Source organism: Aegilops tauschii, chromosome 2, assembly GCF_002575655.3.
Source record: "Aegilops tauschii subsp. strangulata cultivar AL8/78 chromosome 2, Aet v6.0, whole genome shotgun sequence".
In the NCBI taxonomy this organism is placed as follows: Eukaryota; Viridiplantae; Streptophyta; class Magnoliopsida; order Poales; family Poaceae; genus Aegilops; species Aegilops tauschii.
The window spans coordinates 642,543,207-642,553,895 of NC_053036.3; the positions used below are offsets into that span (position 1 = coordinate 642,543,207).

The 10,689-nt window shown below is 44.0% G+C and overlaps 1 pseudogene; it reads right to left on the bottom strand.

The window, feature by feature from the left end:
• Positions 1-490: 490 nt before the first annotated feature.
• Positions 491-4,720, bottom strand: LOC109744597 (disease resistance protein RGA5-like; annotated as a pseudogene).
• Positions 4,721-10,689: the final 5,969 nt, after the last annotated feature.

Sequence of the window (10,689 nt, forward strand, 5' to 3'; positions counted from 1 at the left end):
ATATATCAAAACGTACTAGATTTCTACCTCATTACGGTTGCAAACGCAGCCCCATTGGTATAGAAAAGAAAACAATCTTTTCAGAATAGTTCGTCATCTCGCGAGATTGCAGAAACCCTCGCGGCATTGACGCATCTTGCCTTCTGCGGTTGAGAGGACCTGGGCTGGGCTAAAATTTCTGTATAGATTTAATGTTATTTGGTGTTAAACTTATAATGATCGAAAAAATGCTAAACTTACACGTTGATTCATCATTTGTATACTTTTGGTTTCAACGGATATATATGAGAGGTTTAGCACTACTCTTACTTATAGATCAAAATGTATTATGACCACCAGGTTAAATCTACCACATGGGTCGTCAGCTTTGTTACCGTAACAATGCACCAACCTAACATGCGAGGAAAACAATTTCACAAGTCTCATGTTAAATATCTATTCAAAGAGGTACATGACAATGTCGATGTGCAGGAAAGATAACTTCACTCACTAACATCTCTGATGCTATGGCTTACATGTTGACAGTTGAGACCTGCTGAGTTTGCTCATTTATTGTGTGATGTGTTAACTTGCTTTTGTAGTTTGTATATGCCAACATATGTCATCTTGTTTTATGGTTAGTAGTATTTCAACATTATTTTCCTATTCATCATGCATGAAAACAAAAGGTGCTACAGAGCTAGGAGATCTTGGTGTATACTACAATATATTAATACGGAGGGATTCCTTTGTCACATGATTTGATAAGATATAGTTATTGTTTTATTTTGTAATCAGATTCTTGATGTACCGTTTCAGGTATTTTCTTTTCAGAGATTTGGCCATTCAACTTTTCTTCTGATTGCTAATTGCCTTTATGTGAAGAACTTTGTATGGATTAGTTGATATGGTCAGTGGTCAAACTGTTTGAGTTGCAAAATTGTTTGAAATTTCAAATCTGCAGGTTGTATATATACAACCGGATATGATGTGCATCATGCGTAGCTGTCTTCTTAGTTTTGTCTGTTAGCATTAATTAATATCTACTTCTTTTTTGCAGACTCTTTTTTTAATATTTGATGTACTTCAGATGTTGAGCATAATAACGGAGATGGTGCATATGAGGATTTTTCTCTCCCGTTACAACACAGTTTATATTCTGGGTTGCGTCAGTTGCTTTCGGTTGGTGACGACTGCAATGTAGTTATCACCATGCTCCTTATGTTACTGGAAACATCATTCTTGATTATTTCCCCTTGTGTTACTGTCACCACCATTGTTGATTATTTCTCCTTCCGTTCTGTTATCCAATAGATATTCTCTTAGTACATGTATATTTGGGTGACAAAGGAGCAAGCTATCCCTGATTAAACCCCAAATTGGCGAGATATGATGTTTTCTATCTGAATGTTGTTTCATAGAATTAATCATTGGTCTAGTTTGCGAGATTAAACCCAAATAAGTTTATGCAATGAACGAGAAATAACACGATTGAATGTTAATTTTCTTCTTAAATTTCATAGTAGAGATTTTGCCACCGATGATCTACTGCACGCGGACGCCACATCCTTTCTTCTCAGGTATCGTTCGACATTTCAAAGCCAATGCGTTGCGACCAGGGTGCTGGAGGCTCTTGGGGTCGCAGCCCGCATTCCTACTGGAGGTAAGTTTTGTAGCCTCCCATTGCAACGCATGGGCATTTGTGCTAGTAAGGTACAAAAATTAGCAAGTAAAAAATAACTATATACTGTTTGACAGTGTGAATTATGGTAGTTACCATGAGGCGTCCCATATCTGTAACTCTCAGTCTAGGCTTGTTTTGATTCATATCTATCTCTTTCCTCAATGCATTTTCCACACTACTAATCTTCTCGCTTGTATCTTCACTGAATGTAACACAAACATCCTCAAGCGACGGAAGGTTCTCTAAACCCAATGCAAAATCACCAAACTGGAATAATGTATCCTCCACATCCTGAAAATCTAATTTGAGGGTTTGGAGACTTTGCATGGCTCCTCGTCCAAACCTCAACTCCATGGTGTCACTCTTGACACTGAACATCTTTAGACATGAAAATGGATAAGCAATGCCAGTGGTCAACCGTTTTTCTCTGCCTTGTGTAGGTTTCTCCACTTGTATGACCAGTTCAGAGAGAGACACTATGCTCCCGAGAACTTGAAGGTCCTCCTCTCCTAATGTTTTCAGTGTGATACTTAGGAAGAACAGGTAAGACATGGAGCACATCGATCTTGGCACTGCATAAGTGATGCTATTAAGCATGTGGATTAACAACAATTGTGCTAGTTGAGCAAAGGTTGACGGCAGCTCTTCTTCTATTTTGGTAGACCTTATGTCCAGCACTTGCAGAAATTGTAGATTCCCGATCTCTTTCGGGATATTAGTGATAGATGTACCCCTTAAATTCAAATATCTCAAGTGAAACAAATTGCATATATCATTCCAATGGGTATTATACACTTCACATTCAGCTAAATCTAATACACGCAGGACTGGGAAACAGAAGAGTGCTGGCAGCAAACTAAAAGCTGGAGTAAACACAGTAAGTTACCTCACGTGGGACAAGCTCACGGTTGCCAGCTGATTACCAACTTCTTCATTCCTGGTCTGCAAGGACAATCGGCGTATCTTACTTGGTAGATACTCTAACTGCTGACAATCTGGTGTTGTTAGAAAATTCTCCTCATGTGACAAATAAGTGATGAAGTCACGAACCATATCATGCACACGACGAAGGCTATTTAAATATGAAGGCTGGACCAAGTTTATATTAACTAGCTCCTTCAAGTAATCCTCTCCTACTTCATATAAGCTCCTCCCTTGTTCTTTTTTCACAAAACCTTCACCAACCCATTTCCAAATTAGTTGTTCTGCTTCAATCTCATAATCCTCTGGATACAAACCAAGATGCAGTAAGCAAGTCTTTAGGTGCAGAGGTAGGCCAGAGTAACTTACAGATAATATTCTCCTCATGTTCTTCACATCATCATGATTATTGTCTAGCCCCGAACTGATGGATTTGTACACCTTGGACCAATACTCATGTGTATGTGCTCTTCCCTTTTCACTAGACAGCAAGCTACCTATCGCAAGGATAGCTAGCGGAACTACCCCACATCTTTTTAAAATTCTCTCAGATACTTCAACCAATTGATTAGGTTGTGACTTGTTCTCCATCTCATATATTATTTGATAGAACAACTTTCTTGAGTTTACAACAGAAAGAGGTTTCAGCCGATATACACCACCAGCTTGCAGGGAAACATCAAGAACCCGAGTTGGTGTGATTACTCTACTTCCGTATCCATTCTCAATCAATGCATACTTGATATTTTCCGAGACGGATTTATCCCATATGTCATCAATAACTATCAAGTACCTTCAGTTGATATCAAAATACATATATTACATAAGAGTTGTCATACATTAATTGGGAAGAATTGAGCTGTGTAATAAAGCTTACCAACTTTTCTTCGACAAATTAAAACTGGGGGATAATTTTACTTCGCCGGCCTCTACACCAACTAGGGACGATGCATACAACCTTTTTAAGCATGAGTACTAAGATTTTTAAATCTTGGTTACACACCAAGCCTAGTCCTCAAGGATAAATGCATGAGTACAAGGAAAGCATGGTCCTCAAGAACTAATAGGAACCTAAATTCGCCTCCGTGAGGATTTGAACTCAGGTGTTGGGTTTGTACATCCACTCCCCCAACCATTTGAGCTATGCTGACTCCCAAAGCTTACCAACTTAAATGGCAAAGAAAATAAAAACTTGAGAGGTCTGCACTATTGTAATTTCCTTCAGGCATCCATATACGGAACATTGAGGAACACATATTCACAAACGTACCTCTTGTTTTCAAGGAATGTTCTTATCTCACTGATGAGTTGTTGCTCGCCCCATGATGCTTCATTAATGTTCTGGTACATCTACTTGTCAAGTTGATGGAGCATGCTCTTGAAAATATGCTTCATATTAGGATTAAGAGACACGGAAACAAAGGCCGCACAATCGAATTGCAAATTTTGCTTTTGAATACTGATTTGCACTCTGAGCTTCTTATACACTGCATTGGCAAGGGTTGTCTTGCCCAATCCACCAAATCCAACAATAGAGACCACTTTTAGACATTTCTCCGAAACCTCATCTCCCTCCGTCAGCATCTTGATTACCTCAACGCTCTTCTCGTCAGTGCCAACGAGCTCCGTGGCCTTTCTATACAAGGCTGCTAGGCGAAGGGTGTCAATAGCTGGACCGACGGGCTTGGCAGCAGCCACATTGTCAACCTTGTACCTATCACGCCGGTCACTGACCTCCTTGATGTGGCTCTTGATGTCTTTGATATCGATGCCGATCTTGTGGCAAATCTTGCCCTTGGTCAACAGGTTGAGGCTCTTATCAATGAAATTCCTGAAGCTATGGGACTTATCTGGTCGGCCATCGGTTTCGATGCGCACCATGAACTTGTCGATGCTATCTTCCAGGCCATATGACAAGTCCCTCACAGCCTTGGCCCAAAGCTTGACTTGGATGTCCGGTGGCTGGTCGATTGGAGCCTCAGAAATCCCGAGGAGAGATGTCTCCATGCTCTCCATCTCGGCTTTGAGGAACATGTTCTCGCCCCTGACACCCCTCTGAAGGTTGTACTCCTTGGTGATTAGGTCAGCCAGCTTGGGCAGGAGGGTGCCCATCGCTCCAATCACCGCCTGGGCCATGCCCGGCCTGCGCTATAGCTCAGCCTCTCAGTCGGCCGCTGGTGTTTGCGGAAGCAGCAAAGGGAAGACGGTGGTGGCGATCTGCTACGTTGATGAAGAACTTCGTCTTGCACTACATTGCCTAAAGAACGGCAACATGATTAGTCAGGAGCATGAAGTCAAAACTTCGGTAGAAATTCAGAATGAAGTCAAACAGACAGACCTCAATGAAAGGAGAAAGAAGTGGGGATGGAGACCTGTCTTGAATTAAGAGAGAGAGTTGGAGAGTGAAGCATTGAGCGTACTGATGGGGAAATTAACTTTTCGAAAAGCTGATGGGGAAATTTTGGAGCTTGTTCTTCAGTTTCAGAGCAGATATACAACAATCTGAAAGAAAGAAAAATATGAGTTGTAAATGAATAGGTTGAGAAAGCAATGATTTCAAGATAGTCGTCACATGATAGCCTAACTGTTGGAAATATGCCCTAGAGGCAATAATAAATGGTTATTATTATATTTCTGTGTTCATGATAATAGTCTATTATTCATGCTATAATTGTATTGTCCGGAAATCGTAATACATGTGTGAATACATAGACCACAACCTGTCCCTAGTAAGCCTCTAGTTAACTAGCTCGTTGATCAACAGATAGTCATGGTTTCCTGACTATGGACATAGGATGTCATTGATAACGGGATCACATCATTAGGAGAATGATGTGATGGACAAGACCCAACTTAAGCATAGCATAAAAGATCGTGTAGTTTTGTTTGCTAGAGCTTTTCCAATGTCAAGTATCTTTTCCTTAGACCATGAGATCGTGCAACTCCCGGATACCGTAGGAGTGCTTTGGGTGTGCCAAACGTCACAACGTAACTGGGTGACTATAAAGGTGCATTACGGGTATCTCCGAAAGCGTCTGTTGGGTTGGCACGGATCAAGACTGGGATTTGTCACTCCGTGTAAACGGAGAGGTATCTCTGGGCCCACTCGGTAATGCATCATCATAATGAGCTCAATGTGACTAAGGCGTTAGTCACGGGATCATGCATTGCGGTACGAGTAAAGAGACTTGCCGGTAACGAGATTGAACAAGGTATTGGGATACCGACGATCGAATCTCGGGCAAGTAACATGCCGATTGACAAAGGGAATTGCATACGGATTGATTGAATCCTCGACACCGTGGTTCACCCGATGATATCATCGTGGAACATGTGGGAGCCAACATGGGTATCCAGATCCCGCTGTTGGTTATTGACCGGAGAGGCGTCTCGGTCATGTCTGCATGTCTCCCGAACCCGTAGGGTCTACACACTTAAGGTCCGGTGACGCTAGGGTTGTAGAGATATATGTATGCGGAAACCCGAAAGTTGTTCGGAGTCCCGGATGAGATCCCGGACGTCACGAGAGGTTCCGGAATGGTCCGGAGGTGAAGAATTATATATAGGAAGTCCAGTTTTGGCCACCGGGAAAGTTTCGGGGGTTATCGGTATTGTACCGGGACCACCAGAAGGGTCCCGGGGGTCCACCGGGTGGGGCCACCTGTCCCGGAGGGCCCCGTGGGCTGAAAGTGGAGGGGAACCAGCACCTAATGGGCTGGGGCGCCACTTTGGGCCTCCCCCCCATGCGCCTAGGGTTGGGAACCCTAGGGGGGGGAGTTTCCCCTTGCCTTGGGGGGCAAGGCAACCCCTTCCCCCCTTGGCCGCCCCCCCCCCCCCTTGGAGATCCCATCTCCAAGGGCTGCGCACCCCCCCTTGGGGGCCTATATAAAGGGGGGGAGGGAGGGCAGCAAACCACAGCCTTTGGCGCCTCCCTCCTCCCCTGCAACACCTCTCTCTCGCGCAGAAGCTCGGCGAAGCCCTGCCGGAGAGCCGCTACATCCACCACCACGCCGTCGTGCTGCTGGATCTCCATCAACCTCTCCTCCCCCCTTGCTGGATCAAGAAAGGAGGAGACGTCGCTGCACCGTACGTGTGTTGAACGCGGAGGTGCCGTACGTTCGGCACTCGGTCATCGGTGATTTGGATCACGACGAGTACGACTCCGTCATCCACGTTCATTGGAACGCTTCCGCTCGCGATCTACAACGGTATGTAGATGCACTCCCTTCCCTCGTTGCTAGTAGACTCCATAGATGCATCTTGGTGAGCGTAGGAAAATTTTAAAATTATGCTACGATTCCCAACAGTGGTATCAGAGCCAGGTTTATGCGTAGTTACTATGCACGAGTAGAACACAAAGAAGTTGTGGGCGTTGATGTTGCCAATTCTTCTTGCCGCTACTAGTCGTTTCTTGTTTCGGCGGCATTGTAGGATGAAGCGGCCCGGACCGACCTTACACGTACGCTTACGTGAGACAGGTTCCACCGATTGACATGCACTAGTTGCATAAGGTGGCTAGCGGGTGTCTGTCTCTCCTACTTTAGTCGAAACAGATTCGATGAAAAGGGTCCTTATGAAGGGTAAATAGAAATTGGCAAATCACGTTGTGGTCATACGTAGGTAAGAAACGTTCTTGCTAGAAACCTACAAACCACGTAAAAACTTGCAACAACAATTAGAGGACGTCTAACTTGTTTTTGCAGCAAGTGATATATGTGATATGATATGGCCAGAAGATGTGATGAATGATATATGTGATGTATGAGATTGATCATATTCTTGTAATAGGAATCACGACTTGCATGTCGATGAGTATGACAACCGGCAGGAGCCATAGGAGTTGTCTTTATTATTTTGCATGACCTGCGTGTCATTGAATAACGCCATGTAATTTACTTTACTTTGTTGCTAAACGGTTAGCCATACAAGTAGAAGTAATCGTTGGCGTGACGACTTCATGAAGACACAATGATGGAGATCATGATGATGGAGATCATGGTGTCATGCCGGTGACGAAGATGATCATGGTGCCCCGAAGATGGAGATCAAAGGAGCATGATGATATTGGCCATATCATGTCACTGTTTGATTGCATGTGATGTTTATCATGTTTTTGCATCTTATTTGCTTAGAACGACGGTAGCAAGTAGGATGATCCCTTATAATAATTTCAAGAAAGTGTTCACCCTAACTGTGCACCGTTGCGAAAGTTCGTTGTTTCGAAGCACCACGTGATGATCGGGTGTGATAGATTCTAACGTTCGAATACAACGGGTGTTGACGAGCCTAGCATGTACAGACATGGCCTCGAAACACACGCAATACACTTAGGTTGACTTGACGAGCCTAGCATGTACAGACATGGCCTCGGAACACGGAGGACCGAAAGGTCGAGCATGAGTCGTATAGAAGATACGATCAACATGGAGATGTTCACCGATCTTGACTAGTCCGTCTCACGTGATGATCGGACACGGCCTAGTTGAGCTCGGATCATGTTTCACTTAGATGACTAGAGGGATGTCTGTCTGAGTGGGAGTTCATTAAATAATTTGATTATATGAACTTTATTATCATGAACTTAGTCTAAAATCTTTACACTATGTATTGTAGATCAAATGGCCCACGTTGTCCTCAATTTCAACGCGTTCCTAGAGAAAACCAAGCTGAAAGATGATGGCAGCAACTATACGGACTGGGTCCGGAACCTGAGGATCATCCTCATAGCAGCCAAGAAAGATTATGTCTTAGAAGCACCGCTAGGTGAAGCACCAATCCCTGAGAACCAAGACGTTATGAACGCTTGGCAGCAGCGTGCTGATGATTACTCCCTCGTTCAGTGCGGCATGCTTTACAGCTTAGAACCGGGTCTCCAAAAGCGTTTTGAGAAACATGGAGCATATGAGATGTTCGAGGAGCTGAAACTGGTTTTTCAAGCTCATTCCCGGGTCGAGAGATATGATGTCTCCGACAAGTTCTTCAGCTGTAAAATGGAGGAGAACAGTTCTGTTAGTGAGCACATACTCAGAATGTCTGGGTTGCACAACCGCTTGTCTCAGCTGGGAGTTAATCTCCCGGATGACGCGGTCATTGACAGAATCCTCCAGTCGCTTCCACCAAGCTACAAGAGCTTTGTGATGAACTACAATATGCAGGGGATGGAAAAGACCATTCCCGAGGTGTATTCAATGTTGAAATCAGCTGAGGTAGAGATCAGAAAAGAACATCAAGTGTTGATGGTGAATAAAACCACTAAGTTCAAGAAGGGCAAGGGTAAGAAGAACTTCAAGAAGGACGGCAAGGGAGTTGCCGCGCCCGGTAAGCCAGTTACCGGGAAGAAGTCAAAGAATGGACCCAAGCCCGAGACTGAGTGCTTTTATTGCAAGGGAAGTGGTCACTGGAAGCGGAACTGCCCCAAATATTTAGCGGACAAGAAGAAGGCCGGCAACACACAAGGTATATGTGATATACTAGTAATTGATGTGTACCTTACCAGTACTCGTAGTAGCTCCTGGGTATTTGATACCGGTGCGGTTGCTCATATTTGTAACTCAAAACAGGAACTACGGAATAAACGGAGACTGGCGAAGGACGAGGTGACGATGCGCGTCGGGAATGGTTCCAAGGTCGATGTGATCGCCGTCGGCACGCTACCTCTGCATCTCCCTACGGGATTAGTTTTGAACCTCAATAATTGTTATTTAGTGCCAGCTTTGAGCATGAACATTGTATCTGGATCTCGTTTAATTCGAGATGGCTACTCATTTAAATCCGAGAATAATGGTTGTTCTATTTATTTGAGAGATATGTTTTATGGTCATGCCCCGCTGGTCAATGGTTTATTTTTGATGAATCTCGAACGTGATGTTACACATGTTCATAGTGTGAATACCAAAAGATGTAAAGTTGATAACGATAGTCCCACATACTTGTGGCACTGCCGCCTTGGTCACATTGGTGTCAAGCGCATGAAGAAGCTCCATGCAGATGGACTTTTGGAGTCTCTTGATTACGAATCATTTGACACGTGCGAACCATGCCTCATGGGTAAGATGACCAAGACTCCGTTCTCCGGAACAATGGAGCGAGCAACCAACTTATTGGAAATCATACATACCGATGTGTGCGGTCCAATGAGTGTTGAGGCTCGCGGAGGATATCGTTATGTTCTCACTCTCACTGATGATTTGAGTAGATATGGGTATGTCTACCTAATGAAACACAAGTATGAAACCTTTGAAAAGTTCAAGGAATTTCATAGTGAAGTCGAGAATCAACGTGACAGAAAAATAAAATTCTTACAATCAGATCGTGGTGGAGAATATTTAAGTCACGAATTTGGTACACACTTAAGGAAATGTGGAATAGTTTCACAACTCACGCCGCCTGGAACACCTCAGAGAAATGTTGTGTCCGAACGTCGTAATCGCACTCTATTGGATATGGTGCGATCTATGATGTCTCTTACCGAATTACCGCTCTCATTTTGGGGTTATGCTTTAGAGACTGCCGCATTCACTTTAAATAGGGCACCGTCTAAATCCGTTGAGACGACACCGTATGAATTATGGTTTGGGAAGAAACCTAAGCTGTCGTTTCTAAAAGTTTGGGGATGCGATGCTTATGTCAAGAAACTTCAACCTGAAAAGCTCGAACCCAAATCGGAAAAATGCGTCTTCATAGGATACCCTAAGGAAACTATTGGGTATACCTTCTACCTCAGATCCGAAGGCAAGATCTTCGTTGCCAAGAACGGGTCCTTTCTAGAGAAGGAGTTTCTCTCGAAAGAATTGAGTGGGAGGAAAGTGGAACTTGATGAGGTGATAGTCACCCCTTCCGAACCGGAAAGTAGCGCAGCGCGGGAAAATGTTCCTGTGATGCCTACACCGACTGGGGAGGAAGTTAATGATGATGATCATGAAACTTCAGACCAAGTTACTGAACTTCGTAGGTCCACAAGGACACGTTCCGCACCAGAGTGGTACGGCAACCCTGTCTTGGAAATCATGTTGTTAGACAACGGTGAACCTTCGAACTATGAAGAAGCGATGGCGGGCCCGGATTCCGACAAATGGCTAGAAGCCATGAAATCCGAGATAGAATCC